Source organism: Harmonia axyridis, chromosome 3 (assembly GCF_914767665.1).
Source record: "Harmonia axyridis chromosome 3, icHarAxyr1.1, whole genome shotgun sequence".
Taxonomy (NCBI): Eukaryota; Metazoa; Arthropoda; class Insecta; order Coleoptera; family Coccinellidae; genus Harmonia; species Harmonia axyridis.
In genome coordinates this window covers 13412292-13432975 of record NC_059503.1, presented here as the reverse complement: position 1 = coordinate 13432975, position 20684 = coordinate 13412292, and the positions used below count along the sequence as shown (strand labels likewise).

The following is a 20684-nucleotide window of genomic DNA, read 5'->3' as shown; positions in this document are numbered from 1 at the left end:
AGTTCTGGAAGTAAAAAGCCTGTATCCATGCCAAATTTAAGTTGAATATCTTGTAAAGGAAAGGTGCTGTGAAAGAAAAATAATTGAAAAAAATAAAACTTTAACTCCCGGTTTCTTGAAAACATATTCCATTTTGCTTCCGAGATATTGTTTCGAAAACCATTCGTAAATAAATGGAAGAGATAACAGATCACCTAAGTAACTCTTGAAGCATATTACTGAAGGCAAAAATATGAGTAGTAGATACGCAAAAATACCAAAGAATGAGATCTTGATTAACTCATTTAATATTTGCAGGCATTCTACAAATTTCAATCTGATCCTTTCAAGACAAGATGGTTGCCGGAAGATACCTGCATAAATGAAGGACGAGCCTAGCCTCAAACTGCGTGATTTTTATATGTTCATTACGACGACTTACTGGAAAAAAAAACTGCCTCCATATAATGTTTCACCGGCAATTTTGCAATTTCCAAGAATGAGATATAATCATAATAATAGTCTACAAATTGCGTTTAACATAACCTTCATTTGTACTCTGGCACTGACTTAATTCTTTGAATCTAGTAATCAAGAACAATTATCTGATACGGCGGAACAGTAATAACCGGTAACTTGGCCATAAAAAGTTTTTATTGAGTGTTGAGGGATTGTTATGTATTGGTGGTTATTAACTTTTTTTTTTTGAATTATGTCATTCACTGGGTCACGCTCAGAAAGTGAGAGTGAAGGAAATTTCTGTTCTAAAGATGGATTGGCCTATCAGACTTGATACATAGTTCTGTTTTGTCCAAAATTTAAGAAATTATAGGGTTAAACTGAAATTTTCAACAAAATTGTTGATAACATCCTCCAGGCTGCCAACTCTTCTTGAGGCAAGATACGGACTTGAAATCTCAACATGTTTTAGATCACAACTCGATCTATGAAAAACAATATTTCAGAAGATATAACGATTATTGTTTAGAGATCAAAATTTTCCTAAACTGGGAGGTCTACGAACAATCGGTAAGCGATGTTGAGATGAATGAACCCAATTAGCCGAATTTCACCCTCAATCGAAAATTTTCAGGTCGAAAAATTTGACTCAAATTTTCCATACGTAGCCCTAAAAAAAATTTTTTTTTTAAAGTTCCCACATCAGGATTTTATACCATCATATCAATTATTTTTTTAATGTAGATGGAGAAAATGCTGGTAGTTCAGCTATCAGTCCATCTTTTAAAAAATTATAGGGTGTCAACAAAACTTTTGATAATATTCTCGAGTCTGCCAACTATTCTTGAGGCAAGATATGGACTTGACACCTCAAAATGTTTTAGATCACAACTCGATCTATGAAAAACGTTTGTGTTTGATGGTGCTGTGACCAATATTTTAGAGGATATAATGATTATTGTGTGGAGATTCAATTTTTACGTTTTTTTTTCAAATTTCGAGTTCAAAATTTCTTAAACTGAAAAGTCTACGAACAATCCGTAAGCGATGTTGGGATGAATGATACCCAATTAGCCCCAAATTTTCTTGGTGCAATAACTGTTTCTTATAATGTGCTTTTGGAATCATTTTTTATAGATATTTTAAACATTTCCCAAGTTGTTTTTAGGGAAAGAATATACTTGAACTTATGTAAAAATTACTAAATTGTTTTTTGTGATATTTCTGATATTTAAGAGTTTATATCTAAAAGTGTATGTCCTTATCAACTGTGAATTTTTTCTTTTTTTTTGGTGAATCCTTGGAATTGGCTTATTCTTGATAGAACTTCAGTTTATGTTGAATAAATAAATGAATTGAAAGAAATGAAATTCTTGAATATCCGAAAATATTGCTAAGCATGTTGTAAAAAATCTTCCACAACCTTCAATAACCTCGACAAATTAAGTAAATTGAAATATTACATATATCAGGAATCTTTAAATTGACTTGCAATAATTACGTTTTGGACAAAGTGAAAGATCGTTCAAAAAGAGAATGCATAGACATCGAAAGCTCCATACAGTTTATTCACTACCATAACGAATATCACAAAGAAATTACACATCTCTACACCTTCTAATCCCATGTTATGATTTCGTTTCGAGTTCATCCACAGGAAAAAACTAATTGTTATGGATTACACAGAAACTAAATTACAGTTCCATTGATCACTAGATCACGTAGTTACTTTCCAATTCATATGCAGGAAGTAAGACATGGCACATGCTTTTCAATGCTCCCCTTGCAGAATTCTGTCACCAGTTTTACTTTTTAATTTTAAATTTCTTTCCGCTAGAAATTTCTTCTTGACACAGTCAGTATCTCTATGGAAGTGAAAAATATGTCATAGTAGTCTCAGTTGTCATTTATGAACATAATCTCATCAAAATAACCTCAACTAAAGATAATCTTCGAATGATTTCCAATTACTGAGGCCGTTTTTGGGAAGAAAACGCGTTATCAATGGTTTGAACGCCTCAAAGACAGGTGATTCTGACTTCCTCTGTGCCTTCGTAAGATGCATAGTTGTTCGAATTTGTGTCAAACTATACAAGAATTTTCATGATCATTGGACTCTCCGAGTCAATTCATCATTATACTTAATAATTTCGCTTATTTTGTGGTCCTCATAACAAACTGGGAAATATTGTAAATGAAAATCACCTCTGTCGATCAATGACACAGCTTGTTTCATTATTGAATTCATCGATTTGTGAATTCCTCCAGAAAAAGACCAGAGTGAGTATATAGAACCAGTTCTTAAAAATAAAGCCTTGAATATCATCAAAAAAGCAAATGGGCGGAAATAGAGTAGTCTTCAAAACTGCCGACGTTTCATTTAATTATAATTGATCTTAAACTTGGAATAAACAATTTCAATTAACTGACACATAGGATGAAAGATTTCCTCAAAAACACAATATCAAAAGTGGAGTCAATAAGAATAAAATTCTTATCCGGTATGTCACTAACAGATACTTACTTAACTTTGTCTTCTACGAGTTTATTGCAATATCAGGTGTTCCTCAGGGTTCTCACTCAAAGCTAATAATATCAAGAAAAATATGCTATCTAGAAATAAAGATCTTTCTGAAGATGGTCTGAAACTATGCCGTATCATAGTACTTATACTATGGCCGTATTAATTTACCTAACTTTCATTTGAATTAAGACATACTCTTCATGACCAAACAACTAAAAATTGAGCCCCACCATTACCAGACCACTTTTTTCTCGTTATCACCAAGCTTAAAATAAGCGTGCCTAAATTTCGAAACAAGATGAAATAACACTACATTTGTTCTTGTGTCAAAAATGGATTAAAATGAGTTTCGTGTATTGACAAGGCTCCTTATCGCAAATTCATGATACCATGATCAAATTCAACGATTTTCTTTCATCAAGACAATGCTCCTTGTCACAAATTGCGCTTCCAACTGTTTGACCACCCAGCTTTCTTTCCCAGATCTAGCCCTCAGTGATTACTGGCTTCTTAAAGCCAACAAAAAATTCTCAAGAGAAAGAGCTTTGGCTCAAATGAAAGCAAAGACGAATATTTTTTTTATAGAAAAGATATTGAACAGTTTAGGACCAGTTGGAGTATCATTCTTGAAGGTGACAATGTTGAAAAATGAAGTCGAATTTTCAAGAAGAAATGTGTTTTTACTGTTTAGACCCGGGGCTTATCGAGTGAAGATTTATATAATGAAATATTTGGTCTAGCTATTTTTTTTCCATTTCCCTGCACATCTATCAGCTCGTCAAATAATTACAGAAATGCAGCTCGGTAAAAGGATTCTAAGCAATTCTCATATTTCTCCCAAATCTCCTACAATTCTCAAGGGTCACCGCGAAGATGTTTGATAAGCCAAAATATCAAAAGTCCCACTTCTAATTGACATTTAACGACTGCACCAACAGTTCAATATCCTACTCTATAATTCATAAGCATCTTTATCGGGCATATTTGATTGTCATTAACAATGCCGAGTGCTAATGAGTTGATACTGTCAGGTCGATAAATAATATGCGAATGAGGCCAAGTCGAATGTGCATTGAATACCGTTATGACTCATCAAACATTAACTTCCACCTAGACGATCTGAGGAGAAAAATCAACCAGTCTTGCAACGCCAACGGCTAGGATGGCCAACCGTTCACAAATTAAACATCGCCAGTGTGGGAAACTGTGGAAATATTCTCGAAGAGGTTGACATAAATTGGTGCTTGAATCAGATCTGTGCGGAAGATGCTGCGGGCCATATATTCGATTAGATTATCTGCGAGTATGTATTAGGAATTACCGTAGGTATTAATGGTTTTTGAAGTGTTGGAGGTATTAGCCGGAGATGAAAGAGGATACTTCAACGACTGGAATATTTTATACCGTTGGAGATATTGATTACGAAATTTATTACTTTTCTGGGATATCAGTTTTCGATATTCAACCATGATCTATACTTATGGTTTTCAATTAATGGAATTTTTCTATCTCCTCGGAAAAACCATTCGACTGGTTCTATGGTATTAGTCTTATTTTTGGATCTTGTGGGAGAACACAAATGAACAAAAGGTTTGGAAGCCGCTAATAGACTTCATTGTCACAACAGCAAGACATATGAATGGTTCTTGCATAGGAAATAGAGAATATAAATGTTTTTCTTATGCCTCTGGTCTCATTTTCGTCTATTATTGCTTTCAGTGTAAGCTCAACTGGTGAGTTTGTTGGCCAGTTCATTCTCTGGATATTTGTCTCTTGAAAAATGTTTAGTACCCTTCGTGTGCGGTGTGGTGGGGCGTTATCATCCTGATAAATGAAATTATCCCCAAATTCGTTGCACAGAGAAACAATGATTGGTTAAATGATGTTTTTTACGTAGATGGCACCTGTAATTGTTAGTTCAACGATAATAAGGGGGGAACGGCGACCAAACATTATACTCTCCAGAACATTATTATGGATCCGGCTTGAAAGGGCACAACTCTCCAGGCGAAATTGAGTCGCTCCAGTCTGCCTGAACCTCTCCAAACCCTTTCTTGTCGACTATCACTTTGTAAACCGACGTTGCGCCATCGTGGTAAAAGTTAGTCTTGGTGGTGTTCTGCCCATTGCCGAAGGGTAGCTCCAAGTCCAGGTGATAGCCGAGGTAGTCTTAAAGGTCTTCTTGCATTTAAATTTGAGGAATGCAATCGTCTCCTTATGGTACTGGTTGAGACTACCCGTCTATAGGTCCTCAAAAAATGACTTCGAAGGACTGTTACATATACCGTTCGATTCCTTCTTGTAAAATTTGCGATATAATGGTCTTTCCTTGCAGATGCTACACTGGGTTGACCAGGCATCGGTCTCTGGGCAACGCTGCAGATTTCCAGGAAAAAGGCTTTTCTGCGCTTTACTGAAGTTCGTGGAATATTCAAACGTTGAAAAATCTGATGGTTCGACAAAGCTTCTTTATGTAGGGCTTCTATTCTTGCCCGGTCAAACTGAGAAATTTGATATCCCGGCATTTTACTCTGAATATTCTCAATATTACATCTCTCATTATTTGCTGAAAGTTGATTAACTTCGAATACATCTGTATTCTCCCGAACAAGAAACATTTTTTGCTGGTTAATTGTTTTCATTTAAGTCATAAGACAGTGAAGATTCCACATAGAAAAAATTATCATATTACATTCAATAAGTTGAGAGTTGAATAGGGAGGGGGGCAAGACTTTTGACGATGTGTGTAAATTTTCTTCAATCCATTGTATTGTGCTTTCACCAAACCGCGACATTTTTTCGGCATTTTTTGAGGTGTCATTGATAATGAGATATTTTCGCGATGCAATTTTAGCTCTGTCGTGCAATTACCGTGCAATTTTTAGACAATTACATCCATGTATATAGTCATTATTCTGAGTAATTCACGAGCATATGAAACAAGACGTAAAAGATCATGCCTGAAGACAACTCATACCCTAGAACTGTATTACTCTCTTCCATTCAATTACTGGATATTCTGCGAATCTATCCGGAGTACAAGAATTATTGTTTAGTCATCCATACGCACTCAACAAGTATCAATTCAATTCCACAATGATTCTCGCTAATGCGGAGATGGTTATAAACCTAGCGAATTCTCACTACGAGGTAGGAGTGTTCCAAACGAACCAACCGTATAATTTATCTGTTGTTTTTCATCCATCTAGGGAATGAAACAGATCGCCCGGAGCCTGAGTCATACGAGATAACTTTATTCTTACCGGAACCGGTTGTGGAATTTCAGAGAGAATAGTTTCAAATTGTGTGTACATTTAATCGTCAATTCGGCTCGAATTACTCACACATGCACATACATTGCAGCATCTATTTCCTCCCAAGTTTGGGGTGTGACAACAAACAATGATGAATTCGATATGAACCATTCGATATCCGGTCGTTGTAATGAAGAGAATTTTTTTTTTGTCAAAATTGATACGGTAGTCATTCTGTTGTTTATTTATGGTCCATTGGGTGTTAACAGATGAGTCGTTTGGTCGTGGACAGTAACCTTCAGGTTGGGGAGTTTTTTATTGATGTGAATGATTCTGAACCAGTTCAACTCTTTCATATCTATACGTACTCGAGAACTCGGAGAAGACAAAAAAAGTTGCTACACGGGAATTCTTTACAATTTTTAATACGTAGAGTGATCAAAGCTTCATGAAAATCTTCTTAATCTATGTAGGTCCAGAAGACATTGATTTATGATATTATAACATGCATTATAGCATGTTATTATAACAAATATAATTCCGAAAGACTAATTTATACAGGTTGTTTCCAAATTATACGTGTACAGGCGAATTGAAAAGTCCCCGGTCTACTAGTGTAAAATATTTTTTTTTTGGCAAAATTCGATTTTATTATTCAACATACTTGCCTTCAAATGGGGACTTTTTTTTACGATTTCACCCTTTAAACGATCCAATAACGCTATATAATAATAGCTGATGATGGTCTGGCCCTTTTGAAGGTTATCAATGGATATTGCGCATCCCAGAATACTAATGCCATAACCTTGCCTGCTGTTTTTCCTCGCTTTGGATTCAGTTCAACACTCAGCTGACCGTCGATTGGACTCCGGAGTGAAATGGTGGAGCCATGTTCCATCCATTGTCACATATCGACGCAAAAATTCAGGTTTATTGCACTCAAACAGCTTCAAACACTGCTCAGAATCATTAACACATTGTTGCTTTTGATCGATTGTGAGCTCACACAGCACCCATTTTGCACACAGCTTTCTCATGTACAAATATTCGTGAATGATATGATGTACACGTTCAGATGATATCTTCACAACGACTGCTATCTCGATCGACTTCACTTTACGGTCATTCAAAATTATTTTGTGAACTTTTTTGGTTTTTTCGTCGGTGACAGCCTCTTTTGGAAGTCCCCTGCTTTCGCGTCTTCGGTGCTCATTTCACCACGTTTAAACTTAGCATACTAATCAATGATTTTCCTGGTGCAGACCCCGGAAACTCTTCATCAAGCCAAGATTTTGCTTCAACTATATTTTTTCCCTTCAAAAAGCAATGCAATTGTCACGGCTGTCAATTCCCTGATAATTGAAAATTCCATGATATGTAGTTGGGACTCCTAGTTAGGGGCGGCAACAAATCATTCAAAGACAACTGTTTAGAAATAGGGACAGATTCGCCTTGAACAAAAACATCCGTTTCAACTTTGGCAGAACAAGACCAAGCTACACAGGACCTCAACTTTTCAATGAACTCCCGAAAATAATTAGATTATGTAAAACATACCATTCTTATAAAAAAAAACTTAAAAATTTACCTTCCAAACTGTTAATTCCTTGTTTATTATTTTATTCTGTTTTCTTCGTGTATGGATATGGTTAGTTATCAATAAGAAACGAATATATATGATAACAACTAATTAACAGTATTATCAATAAATAAATAAACTGCGATGTTACATTAATTTATAAAAACCCTGTATTAGGTACCTATAGCATTTCCTTGAACAAGTGGAAAAGTTTGGTGTACCTCTTATATATTGAGTCACAAAGATTCTTCAATACGTCGAGTATCAGGACGCATGTCATTGACTTCGAAGTTTCTATTTTCGGTTTTAGTTACCGCCATTTTATAGGCTAATTAACTAATTTTACGGTGTATAAAAACTACATGCTTTATTTATTTGTCTACATCCGTTGGTTGTTTTGTGGTGGGCAGCGAATTCGAGGAATAAATGGATGTTAATGATCAACTCATCTGTATATATCAAATCTCAGAGCTGACTTTCTGATGTAACACGTCATGAATATAACACGGGGGTTGACACCTACGTCCCTTACAGAATATTTAATAGACATGACGCGGTAAATTCCGAATGAACATAAATCCATAAACAACAAGCCCAATCCCTTGGAATCATCCTTGGCTCCTACGTCCTTCATGGAAAAACATAATTAAAATGTTTTCTTCTAAGATCTAAATACATTTCCTAACAGTTTTGTTGCACATCAATATCTGGCAGATCTTCAACGCTTCATTCGCCTAATGTGTAACAGGTTTTAAGAGAAGAAAGAGAAGGGCTAATCTGGGGGAAATGATGCGATTCCAACCGTAATGAGTCATTAGAAAATAATTTCCGGAACACTGAAGTTGTTTTGGTTTACTAACTGAAAAATGCACATACGATTGCGACATCATAAATCCTTTTTATTTGAGGTTGCCTTTTATATTTCGGGAATAAACGACAAAAGCGATACCATTGTGAAGTATGACATGAACGTTTTAACGTTCGAGCTCAATTTTTTTTACAGTGCAATAATTTTTTATAACTTTTGACGTGAATCAACTAACCAGCAATCCATCGATCAACTCAATTCGACTTTTGGGAATGAAACACCAAACAAAACCACTGTTCATTGCTGGTATAGTGGTTGCCTTTTTCTGATGGACGATTTCCTTGAAGGTCACGCAAATTCTGATAATGCGAGATCGTCATGTGACATATCGCGATATAGAGACACCTATGCACATTAGTTCAATCAGCATATACTTGTATTAAAAAAAAATTGCTCATGCTGGATCCTTAACAATTAAGGAAATGCTCAAAAATTTTAATAAAAAATGAAAGATGCTTTTAAGATAGTTACAGGTCTGGGCAGTAGATGGTCACATACAGAATTAAAATTCATCAGGCAAGTAGACGTCGTTTTGTTCAGTAGGAGGATCAAATAGAAAAATGAGTAACTGGTAGTAATACTTGACGAGACTCTCAATTTAAGAGGAAGACAACAGCAGAGTGATTGCAAGCGCTACTTTGCAAAGAGCAGAATGTCTCTTTTCAACAAGATTTTTTTCAACCAGTCTACCATTCGGCCGGTGATGACTTATGAATGCCCTGCTTGGGGATACACCGCAAAGTCCCATCTGCGGTGAGTCCAAGTCGTGCAGAATACAATGCTGAGGTGATCCGTAAATGCACCATGGTCCGTCATAAACGTTGAGATACATGCAAACCTGCAAATATCAATCCTAGACGACAATCTAATAGAACTAGGGAAGTATGAATGCCAAACCAAAGCATCAATGAAGAAGCCACGAGGAAATACAAAAGACCCTAGGGCCTAGATGGCAATTCCTCTATTCATTCTTTCATCTAAAATTACTCCCAGATATTTTGCTTCCTTTTTTCATTCTATCGGTTGATTTTTTTATTTTGACGTTTCCTGCTTTCTCTTTTTCAACTGTTGTTCCTCCGAAGTAGATTGCAACTATTTTCGTCGTATTCACTTTGAATCTCTCTTGTTTGGAGTATTCCATCAGTTTATCTAGGTGTATCTGTAACTGCCTAGAGATTGTTTTCCACATTCTACTGTTATAGTAAATATTGTTGTCATCTGCAAACTGGACTATCTTGCATCTATTCATTTTTGGTATGTCTGCCATGTATAAATTGAACAATAGCGGTCCTATCACCGATCCTTGGGGAACTCCGTCTTCAATCGATATTCACTATAAATTTTCCAGATACGATTCCATTAACCTAGTTTTAGACCGATCTATTTATCTTTCAACAAACAATTCAGCTCCTGAGCTAGCCTATTAACCAACACTTTTACTTTTACCCGAACGGAATCTAAACAACCAAAGGCGGCTGCAGCCCCAAAGAATCCTTTGAAAATAATTTCCGGAGTACCAACCATCAATCTCTCATTTCCTAATTAAAAAAATGAACATACGGGGCGCCAGTCGGGGTTTCGCCACTTGAGAGTACTCGAAGAAACACTAACCCATTAAGCCCGTTGTACACGACATCATTTACGGGTTTGGGCTCGCAATTGCGTGAGGCAAGCCGTATGCCATTCATGGACCGGCTGAACAAGTCGGTCGATTTTACGAGCCATTTAATAGTTGGGCAGTTTGTGAACAGTTTTATTAAAACAAATGCGCGATAGACAGGCTAGTATTTTAACGGTAGTGAGGACAACGCGCCGTGAAATTTATGGAAATTCTTACTTTTTCGTAGGAAATTGTTGTTTAGGTGTCGATGAAAGCCGTGCACGTGAAATTGTTGGGATGATACTGATTGTATCGAAAGTAGACGATGTTTATCCACTCCAGTGGTGGAGAATTGTTTAATTGTTATCGAGAGTTTTTCTGTAATTAACTGAGAAATTATCTTTGGAATGTGAAATGAGATGTTGCAAAGAGCATAATGATCAGACGAAAACAAAGATCAACACTTTCAGAAAGGTTTATTTGTTTTGAGCCACAGTTGTGACGTTAACTGACAAGTTGAAGTCACAGCTACGTGCCAAAGCCACGATAATCTGAATTTTTTAATTTCACTTTCTACTCGACCCTCAGACTAATGAAGACATCTTACAGAAACTTTCATCTTTTATACTATGACGTAGGTATGGCTTCGAAAGGATATCAAAGGCGATTTTGAGGCCTCTACAAATATTCATTTTTTGATGTTTTTTGAGAATATTTATGATTATTGAGAATATCTGCTTTGTTGCGCTCAATAGAAATCACTGAATAATTTGGGGGAATTTATTCAAAAAGCGCCTAAGAAAAGTTTGCATGTAAATCTTCGATATTCTGTTGTAGTGCTATATTCCTGTCAAAATAATTAAGTAACTTCCCATTTGAACGTTTCCAAGTAACATGGAGTCGAGCATTGTCATGCTGTAAGATCACTCTATCATGTCTGTCTTTGTATTGCAGCCGTTTGTCTTTCAATGCTCAGCTCAAGCGCATTAATTGCGTTCGATAAAGATCGTCTGTGATTGTTTCAGTCGGTTTAACTCATAATACACTACGCCGAGCTGGTTCCACCAAATACTGAGCATGACCCTGGAACCGTGAATATTCGGTTTGGACGTCAACGTGGAAGCATGGGCGGGATACCCCCATGATTTTTTGCGCTTGGTATTATCGTAATGAACCCATTTTTCATATCCAGTCACAATACGAAGTAGAAATCGCTTCCGTCTTAGACTTGCAAGCAGCTGTTCTCAAGCAAAAAACGCCGTTCAACATCTCTCGGCTTCAACTCATACGACACCCAATATCCTTGTTTCTGAATCATTCCCATGACTTTCAGATGTTTTAAAATGTCTTGTTGCATCACTGCCAATGATCTTGCCAATTCTTGTTGCTTTTGACACGAGCCTTGATCAAATAATGCCTCCAATTCTGCATGTTCGCAAAACTTTCTATCTTCCACGTCTTCATCGTCAAAATCACAGTTTTTGAAGCGTTGATACCACTCTCGGCACATTATTTCACTAATGGCGGCCTCACCATAAGTATTTGAGAGCATTCGATTAACCTCAGCCGCAGATTTCTTTATATTGAAGCAGAAAATTAAAACCTCCAGCAAATGACGAGAATTTGGCTCGTAAGTTGACATGTTTAATCGCGAATAACGTTTTGATCGACTAATATTTTGACTATCATTGACCGCTACAGCCATCTATTGCAAAATTGCAAATTGTACACCTAATATAATATAATTCTTCGAAATCATATTTAAAATATGGCAACAACATAGTATTCCAATTCAGGTTTTATACCACCACAGTGGCACACATTCTCAACAACATTGAAGTCAGATCCATCTCCGTAATCTTGCTACTTTGATACTGGTATCGTCCTCCAAACTTCCCTTATACTCAGATCAAAACAAACCTGATCCCAACAGGAGGATTCGACTATTTAATAAAAATCTTCTTTTCACGACAATCCATTTTCTTCTCTATCTTACATCTTATACAGCCATCGTTGGAAATGGAACCAGGCAAAAAACACCGTATGACCACTTCGAGAGACGTAAAACGTTATGAATAAATAACGAGCAGTGAATAAGTTATGGGCCCCAACTTCCCAGTTATAACTTCTGTGCTCGTGTTCCTCCTGAACTTGAATAAGACCGACGACGTTATTTCCATTGCTAATGCCAAGACTTCCTAACCGATTACGTGATTTCATTTCCTGATATTTTCAGATCAGGACGTGTTCCACGGGTGGTAAGACTTGAATGAATATCGTAATTAGATTCAATTTCGAAATTGATCTGGCATACGTAATGGTTCACGGCGTTCCTCTTCATTGATGAAGAGATAAGATACTATTCGAGATGAATATTTCTACTAGGAGAAAAGTGAATTCGATTTGGATTGTGGATAGATTTGTTGCTTGCTGTGAAGCCTTATTTGTAACGGTCACAATATTTGTTTTGTTGTAGATATTTTAAGTTTTAGTGTTTGACTAAGACTAAATATAATTGTATCTTGGAGGCACACATCAACTGTGAAGACGTGGAGATGACATGTATTGAATTAAGCAAGGCTTTTGATAGTGTTGATCATGAGCTGCTTTTAGAGAAATTACAATACTATGGTATAAGAGGAAGTGCTCTGGCAATATTTAGATCGTATCTGTTCAATAGACAACAAGCTGTAAAATAAAAGAAAGAAATTTCTGACTGTCAAACGATAGGGAGATGTGTACCACAGGGTTCTATCATAGGCCCCATATTGTTCATCCTCTTCATAAATGAACATTTTTATAACATTCCGAATAAGGTATGCACATATGCGGACGACACTTCCTTCCTGAACAAATCTTCCTCTAGATCCAACTTGATGCAAGAGAAGACTGAAATGAGTGAGGATATTGATACTAAGTAGTTTTTGGCTAATGGACTACATGGAATGCATCCAAAACACAAAAAATTATTTTCAAATAGGGTTACAAAAGTTGAAGAATCACTGGGTTGAATGTAGCGAGCTATAAGGAGACTATGCTGAGAAAAAATATATCGCCACTTTTCCAAAATTGTCGTTTTTCTTCTCTAGACCATAGTATCTACTAATCAGACCACCCTCGTATGTTCGATACAAAATTTTCAAATTGCAATCGTGACCGAGTCTTGATAGAAACCAGATAAAAACAAATCTCATTCGATAAATTTCTATTTAGTCAAGTACCTGCATGAAAAAAATTTTTTTTTCTCTCTACTTTATAGCTAGATCCATTATTTCTAAGTTGAGCAAAACTGATAGAGGTAATATTGCCTTGTCAACTGGTATCGATTTCAATTTGCGGTTAGCGACGTTGATTGATTGTAATGATACTTATAATAACCGTGTTACAACAAAACTTTCAACACCTCAAATCAACCGCAGAATTGCTGTACGTATTTAAAATTGCGCCTTTTCAAGGTTATCTTTCAGAATTTTCATGAATATTATCTGAGGAAAAATAAATTAAAAAATTATAAAATAAATATTCTTAGTTTAAAGTAAAAAAATTGTGTGACAATGGGAAATATTCAGAGGCTGATGTTGGGTATCACAAATCTTGATAGATTGATTAACGCATTGTTATAGTTTAGTGTCTAAACATTAGACAAATATATGAATTATTTTTTACTACGATTCAATAGTAGAATAGTAAAAATATATTATGATGAGTAGGTACTATTTTGTTCAATTAATTATTGTAATCGTAGTTCAACATATATGGTCGATTTAAAAATGAGCTAAAATCGTATGAATAAAATTTTTATGAAACCCCCACTAAATATAGTTGAGTTATTCATAGTATGAAATCATCGTATCGACAATCTTCTCGGCAGTTTCATTCCAAATAATCTAGTAACGCAATCCATAAAATTATTCTCGGAATGTAGATAAAATACACCCAAAAATCACTCATCATGACTCAAATAATAGCAGTGAGCAAAGTGGTTGGACTAAAATTACTTGAGCTAAAATTATATAATTGCGCCTACCAGTGTATTTACTCTTTCGATGTAGGTACCTAAACTTAAATTCGACTGATAATTTCAACTTGATTTATGTCCGCGAGAAAACACAATCTGTTCATGAATATCAAGTTTCAGCGTGAGAAATATACTCGGTGTCACAGTTCTTTTTGGATAGAAAAATTAAGATTTTGTAAAATCGAACCTGTCAAATTTGTTCTTGAGAGGGACATTTTTTACATAAAAACCAGTATCATTTCATCCCTTTGCGCGGTAACCCCTACTCCTCAAATTTGTATAGGGATGAAGTGATATTATGATGATTTTCACTTAAAAAAATGTTATCTCCAACAACAGATTTTCCAAAAAACCTTGTTTTATTTTCAATGTGACACCGTGTATAAAAGTTCTTTCAGCATCACTGGTTCGGAAATTGGATTGGCTATTTGTAATGATAATTTCAACATAAATATAAATCAGAATGGCTTTTGGAGATTGAGTTATGACAATAATTTAGTTTCGGTTGTACAATAATTTCGTAAGATGTAATACAATGTAGCATTATCAACTATGAAATACTCTGAGCGAGACATTTTTCAGTGCGAATTACTTGAAATTGTTGTTTATTCATATAATGTAATGTACTGTGTCTAATATTGCTACAACTTTCATGATTAAAGAAATAGGTAGAGAAATATTTGCAATAATAATTGCAAATTTCAATTTTTATTAGTGAACCATCAATATGATAATATTTTTCACGGACTATCGATATATATTATCGGAAAAGCTATCGAAAATAGTTCAATTAATTTTGAAAACCAATCGAATTTGTAGAATGTTTTTTTGAAAAAGTTTTTTCCATTATAATTCTCCATCACTATGTTTGATAGTTTTTTCGATAGCATATTTAGGTAGCCCGAGAAAAATACTACCATATTCATGATTTATTTTCCAAATAATAGTAGAAGAGTAAGTCACAAGATCTAGTAACCTTCACACGTATAAACACTAAGTACCTAAAACTTGTCGTACTTCAAACTTTTGCAAGTTTATATCTCGATGGAATTATACAGTTCGAAAAATTAGGCCGTTTCAATGTTTAATGCCTCCATGCAAACGTGACTTTATGTAGAGAATTATAATTAATTCGCGAAGAAATTAATATTAATTCTACAGTTGGTATTATTGTCGATATGAATTCCGGACGTTGAAGCTACGAAATCTTAACGTTCCAGTGTAATGACTGCTATAATAGTGGACAAAATATGTTCAAAAGACTACATACTTTACAGGGTGATTCACCGCGATGGCTTATCAAACGTTTATGGAAAACTAATAATAATTTTGAGCTGAAAATTTGTACATTGGGGTTTGAGACAATGATTTTTCTCCCTGAAATATTTTCTCAGATCTCTACAACTTCCGGTTGAACCGGAAACAGACTACTACTTCTTTAGCTTTTTTGATGACAATTTTAGCGATATGTCATACCCTGGGTCAAAACTCAACGGTTCATGAGTTAATGAGATTCTTATGAAAAAAATGATGGCGAAGAGGGCTTCAATTTTCTTTTATATTTCTGCAAAAAAGTTTTTTCGAGAAATCCTTTTTCATTTTGGATTCTGCAAATACGTAGTATTATAGGACTGTTTTCGATTTGGACCAAAAATGTACAAGGTGTTTATCAGAAGATCATGAACTTTGACAACTCTCAAATTAATCGAAACTCAAGATTTTCAAATTAGAACCAATATTTTTTATTATTTCAGTTGATTCAACGTATAAAAAGAGCGGTGGTTACTTAAGCAAACCCTATCCCTTGAATGAAAACATTAAGAGTTATCAGGAAAGAACTTTAAATGAGGAAAACCACAAATTCTGAGTGGAGTGGTCTGAGACTAATGGATCAACGTTTCATATTAACTCAGAATATATTGAAATAAATACCTAAATATATCAGAAATTCGGAAAACAAACAAGCGCGCCAAACGACGTGAAACAACCGATGACACTAGGAGAGCAAAAGTTGCCAAACCTTGGATTTCAGCAGGTAGATACAGAAAAAAATAAATATTCTGCATATTATAAATTCGACAATTAGGAAAAATATCGGATTCCAAAGATTCAAATCTGCATATTTAATCGGGAATCACTCAAATAAATATATTTGTTTCAATATATAATACATTCGTAATGATATTCATAGTTATATTGTGGATTTGAAAATATATTACAATCTGACGAAGTAATCTTACTAACTATGTTGGGGATATGTAAAAATTGCGGATACTTCCTCTATCTATGTTTATTACTCTATGATTGTAAACAATTATTTGTAATTGAATATTTTATTGGTTTATGGATTTTTCAACAATCGTAACTAACAGTTAATTACAATTCATAAAATGTCAAATTTAGTTATCTTAACATTTTCGGCACAAATTATGATTAGTTATCCATAAACGTCTAATAGGCCATCGCGTTGAATCTCTTTGTATAGTAATGAAAATCTACATGTGAAATTTCGAGAAAAATTTGAAGAAGCTTTTCACATCCCACTTCTACCACAGCTACACAATCCGACAAACCGTCTAATTTCCCCAGTCCATCTCCAAACTGTCACATCGACATGCCAAGAAAATCACCCGAAAATTCCACAACAACTCTGCCAAACCATAATAGTTACTTATTCAAATTCATCAAAACTCAAGATTTTCAAATTTGAACCTATATTTTTTTTTATTTCAGGCAATTCAACGAATTAAAAGAGGCATGGTTACTTAAGTACACCTTAGACCTAAATAAATACTTTGAGAGAACTTCAAATGAGGAAAACTGCAATTTATAACTAAGAGGAGTAGTCTGGGACTTCCGAAAAACACAGAAAATTCGATGTTTGGGTAACTAAATTTGACATTTCATGAATTGTAAGCAATTATGCGTAATTGAAAATCTCATTGGTTTATGGATTTCTCAACAACAATTAATTTCAATTCATAAAATGTCAAATTTAGTTATCCAAACATTTTCAGCACAAAATTATGATTAGTTTTCCATTAGTATCACTTATATTGTAGTGAAAATCTATATTGAAATTTCGTGAAAAATTCGAAGAATTAGAACAAGTTTTTCACATCCCACTTCTACCACAGCTACACAACTGGACAAACCTTTTAATTTCCCTAGTCCATGTCCCAACTGTCACATCGTCATCCCCAACATACCTCCTAGAAAATCACCCGAATATTCCACAACAACTCTGCCAAAACCATAACAGTAACTCATCAACTTATCACAATTCTACCAACTTAACGTATCCCGATCACGATTTCCACAGGAACTTAGCGGAACGCGAGCCTTATCCAAGAGCCAGCCCGTCGAGGAAGCGCACCAGGTCGCAGACTGACCAAGAGCACGCGGTGAATTAAGCTGCTGTTGAGCTGGTCGTGCCCCGGTGCACGTGTTGTCATCTCGTGCGTGTGTGTTGATTCCACGAGGGTCCCCACCAGGTTGTGATACTGGTGATAACGCGTGGGTAAAAGCATGGAGGTGCACGTTGTGCGCTTCTTGCAGATTTGGCCGCCTCTAGTGGCCAAGGCCCAAGTGCACACAATCTACGGGAGAGTAGTTGACGATTTTCCGAAAAAATTGGGTAGTAGGTTGAAATTTTTCTCGACGTTATGAGGTCAATGGGTCTTTGGTGGTATGTGAAGTAAAAGTTGAGTTGTACCATACTTGGAAAATGACGTTGGTATTGAAGGAAGATCCTGGGAGAACGAGAACAGAAATTTGACAGAAATACATTTGATAGAAAATCAAAAGGTCGAATTTACTTTTTATAGAAAATACTTCTGATCGAATTTGCAAATGATAGAAAATACAATTGATAGAAACACCTTTTGATAGAATATACATTCTATAGAATCATACATTTTCACTTTTTCATTGAAAATAAGCGTTTTAAAATGATTTCTGATGGTTTTGAATGATGCCAAACTAGTATTTATGCAAATTTGCTAAACAGGATAGGGAGGGAACAAGGGGGGAGAATTTTTGGAGAAACTTAATGAAAATGGTGAATCTAACCTAACCTTATGTCACAATGACAGTTAAAATGTCACTTTGACTTAGATGAACATAGATATTCATAGAATCTAACCTAACCTAATTTTAACACAAAGCGAAGTAAAAAATTAACCTTATTCCAAGGGATGTTTCGCTTGGTTCAGAAAATCTACAAATTGTCACAATGACAGCTATCATGCCACAATGACAGCTATAATTTCACAATGACAGCCATAATGTCACAAGGATAGCTATAATTTCACAATGACAGCCATAATATCACAATGATAGCTATAATTTCAAAATGACAGCCATAATGTCACTTTGACATGGATGAACATGAATATTTATAGAATCTTACCTAACAGATAATTTTGGCGAACAAAAAGAAGTAAAAATTTTACCTTATTGCAAGGGATATTTGGGTGGGCTCAGAAAATACACGAACTGTCTAAATGAAAGCTATAATGTCACAATGAAAACCATAATGTCAATGAAATGAACTTTCAATCAAAGTTCATTACTAGGGATCCACCTAAATAGAAGCAACACAAATATCATCTCAAATTATACCTTCACCAGTCATGGGCTACCTTTTATTGCAGAGAGCCAAATACAAAAATTGACCAAATTTGGATATTCACCCCTAGAAACATCTCATAAAACATCTCCTGTAACGGATTTAGTGTGAAATTTTTTTCAAAATTATGCTTGATTTTTTTTTTCGATTCTGATAACGGTTGCAACTCGAAATTTTACACATAGTGTGATATGATTTCCTTATGTAGACAACAAAAGTTCCTGACTTCATGTCAGTTTTTTTCTCATTTTTTTTTGACATATATTGTAACAGTTCAGTTAAATTTTCATCAGGCAAATGTTTAGTCTTCCGATCTATTCATACAGAAAGCATATGGCTCTATGAAGAAAACTGCATGCAAAAGATCTGAAAGAGAGAATAAGACATGTCATAGGATCTATAAATCAGTGATAAGGGAGCAACCAATAGATGATCTGAAGATAGAAAACGTGAAAGAGCTAATTACAAAAAAGACAAAAACGAATGAAATAAAATCCAGAAGCAAAATAAAAGGAAGCAATTGTAGAAACATAACTGGTACAAAAGACAAACATAAGGAAGCAATTCCTGTCCTCTAAATTCCTAAAAATAAAGATAAGGATTGACAAAAATTTAAAGGAAAAATACCGATATGATTATAAAACGGAAATAGTTAGAAACAACTCCGAACCTGTTCTTAACAAGCCATTAAATATTTTAATAATGTCTATTATCACTTCCGTTGCCTTTAAAAAGTTTGCTAATAGTATTGAATTCGATTCTTCTACAAGGCGAATATGTATGGTTCTTAACGTTGAGAAGTGAATCAATTGAAATAAATTATATCTAAAAAAAAATGGAAATGGACCATTTAAATAGCTCGCTAAGAAGGAATGTCCAAATTTTTTTGAGACTGACTGACTCGTTTCCCATAAATACGTACGAGAATATGATATACCTAAATCCAATCAGAAGTTTTAATTTGAAATAAGAAACAGTATATTTTAAGATAAATTAATGAATCTTTATTTCATTGTATGAAAGGAGGTTTGCAATATGTCATAGCTCGGTTGCGCAATCCATTCTCAGTTACAGTTGCACCAGTCTCATTTTAGAATAAGTGAAGTCCAAAATTTTCATAATTTTTTTTAGTGAATTTTGGCAATTTCAATGCGTTGTATCATTTCATTTCAAGTAATGGCGGAGTTTTCGTATGTCGAAATAGATAGTAGCCTATTCAATATGAAACCATTGAAACCTCTTATTGGAAACCATTTATCAGAAATATAGAGTCTCCAATAAGTCAATCAAATCGAAATAAAAAGTGTGAAATTGAGTACTCAAAAAATTGTATCGAAACTTTATGCCCTGAATGGATAATCAAAAAAAACTACTTAAATCCCGATCATCAATCTCTGACCTAATTTCGATCTAGATATCCTTGAATTATCCTCAATGAAACTCTCAAACTACACAATGTCCAGTTCAGATCGATACTTCGCCGTTATAATTCACTATCGATATAATTAAATATATTACGAAAAGGAGATCATCAGTCCAACAAAAAAAAATCGATCAGATGACCCGCCAGATAAATGCTAATAATCAGGTAGCAAACAAACTGACGGAATCTTCGGTACACACACAAAACGTTATTCGGTAACAGGTTCTCTTCTTGTCTCACCCAAGGCGATGGCATAACTTTTATCCATTATTATGAGGTGTAAGGAATTTATTGTGAATAGTTTTTTCTTGGTTCTGATGTCCGCTATTTAGTTCTGATTCGTTCCAGAA

The 20684-nt window shown here is 34.9% G+C and overlaps 1 protein-coding gene across 5 annotated transcripts in view; it reads right to left on the bottom strand.

The window, feature by feature from the left end:
• The window catches only part of LOC123677155 (protein sickie), a 190000-nt gene that overhangs the window by 116129 nt on the left and 53187 nt on the right, over positions 1-20684 (bottom strand). Inside the window, exon 1 of one of the 5 annotated variants that reach the window (XM_045613699.1) lies at positions 17437-17677. The exons of 3 other annotated variants lie outside the window; for them this stretch is intronic. The gene's annotated coding sequence lies outside the window, so the exon portion shown is untranslated. Of the gene's footprint in view, positions 1-17436; positions 17678-20684 lie in introns of those variants that run through there. One more of the 5 variants, XM_045613700.1, reaches the window with a different exon arrangement.